Source organism: Numenius arquata, chromosome 8 (assembly GCF_964106895.1).
Source record: "Numenius arquata chromosome 8, bNumArq3.hap1.1, whole genome shotgun sequence".
In the NCBI taxonomy this organism is placed as follows: domain Eukaryota; kingdom Metazoa; phylum Chordata; class Aves; order Charadriiformes; family Scolopacidae; genus Numenius; species Numenius arquata.
This window is the reverse complement of record NC_133583.1, coordinates 58,289,138-58,291,288: the sequence shown is the minus strand read 5'-3', so window position 1 is coordinate 58,291,288 and position 2,151 is coordinate 58,289,138.

Below are 2,151 nucleotides of genomic sequence, written 5' to 3'. Positions count from 1 at the left end.
ACAACTCAAACCTGGATTCCTTGGTCGAACTTCATCAAGCGATGATGGGTTTCTCTGATTCGGGGCAGCGTATGACGGATTTGTCGTTCTGCTGCTGACAAAGGCTGAGGCAGGACTCGGCAATACCAGGTGACGGTGTGCAAGTGCTTGGGTGGCCAGTTTTACACACCGCTGTGTAGTTGCTGGACTCTTTCACGCCCCACTTTTTTGTAACTTATCTTCATACAAAGTGCCTGTATTGAAAATGCCTAAAGCCATGAACAGAGCCTAAAATTACAATGCCAAACAACGCGCGGTTGAAGAATTTTAGAACTCTTGAGCTTTAACGTTTCACATCGTGCCCCAATTTCAATAAAATTTTAATTTGAGAACTTAGCAAACTGTACAATTTGCTAAGTGTTGTGTGATACAAGGAATGTTAGAGAGTATCACTACAAAATCTGGTATCAGAGCTTTGTGTTGTCAGAGCTAATGACACATCCACTGGAACATAGATTTCCACAGCTCTGCAACGAGCATAGTCCTGATTTTGAAATGGATGAGACTGGTAGTAACACTGGCTTGGAATAAAAATACAACTATAAAGAAGAAGTATCACACGGGGAAAAAAGCATTAAAAATCATGCAAGAAATGTGAACAAATCTCTGCGTAACTCTTTCACATAAGTCTGTGCAAGGTCCACAGCTTCCCCGAACTCTGCGCATCTAAGCTCCAAAAAGGTCAGCACCACCGTTTGTTTCCTTTCTACACTTCATACACTCCTTGTGATTTCCTTGTGAGTCTTGGTACCAGTTCAGCCGGAGGGATCGAGGCCAAATTCATGATGATGATATAAATAGCAGAAGTTTATGGAAAGTTTGCCCAAGCTGGGGGTGTGTGCGTCCACGTCTGTGTTGAGCTGCAAAGAGTTAAAAATGCTGGTGCAGGACCAGACAATCCTACACGTCTGTCCCTGTGTAATCTGTACATTCGCTATGTATTCGCAATCAGTGGGCCTTCACTTTTACATATGAATTGTATATATATTAAAATAGATATATTAAAATTTATGAATATTTATTGTTCACAATACACTGGTCTCCAACTGGTTTTTCCTTCTACGTATTTTCAGTTGACATATTTTATTGTGCCCTTGAATTGTAAGCTATGATATACCATCATGTTGCAGTTGTTTTCTTGCTTGTTATGATCTTTTTGTTATGATGTTTCTTCATTTTATTCCCATCAACTTTCATTGTCTTTAATTACGTCCCTGAACTTGTAAAGCTGTTTCTCTTAACAATGGGTACTTTGGAAATGGCAGCAATTGCTTTTCCATGAACTGCAAGGCAGGAAGTGCATTGTTTCTTTAAAAAAATTACCAGATGTTTTTGAGTGCTGACTACCAACATAAAAAAAAAAAAACCCAGAAACGATTATTTTCCAAGTTCTCTAAGTGTAATTTTGTTATTGTGTAACTTCTGTTTGCATTTAACTGGGAATTACAGCCTATGCCAGCACTGAAGAATGGAATTTCTATCAAGCTAAGTGTATAAAGATGGAGCCATTGATGGGAATCCTGACTCCGTGGAGGGGGCTGTAGGTTGTTTCTCTTGGATAATACAGACTCATCGAGGGGGTGGCAGTTTGCAATTTGGAGAAAAGAAGGGTTCTCATGAGTGATCTATAACAGAGTTAAGAGCTGATTGGAATATGCTCTTCTGATCTGTCACCCCTCGCTTCTTAATCCTTAACAATCCTTCTTAATCCTTCAACAAAACCCTGGTTTTGCTTTATAAACAGAATAGTACCTTTTTCTAAGAAGTAACAGACAAATGGCAGAGAAAGAAACAACTTCTGAGAGAATTTCACTGAAGGCAATGGCAGTGTCTGGATCTTGCAAAATCAAAACAATCTGTACTATCGGAGGTGAAACATGTTTGCTGTACACAACCAGAGCTGCCAAACTTTCTCCTTCCACAGCCCACTTATGCCACAACCTGTTGTTGTGAGTCCTTGTAGGACTAAGTGTCCAGGGCAGCCTTCAAAAACCACCTGGGAACAAACAAAAGCCTTTTGTTGATGGGATCTGGCCAGCAGGCAGCCAGGAAGGTTTCCGAGCCTTGACAAAGCAAGTCTAAGGCAGGAAAGCCCTCTCTCCCTCGGCGTTC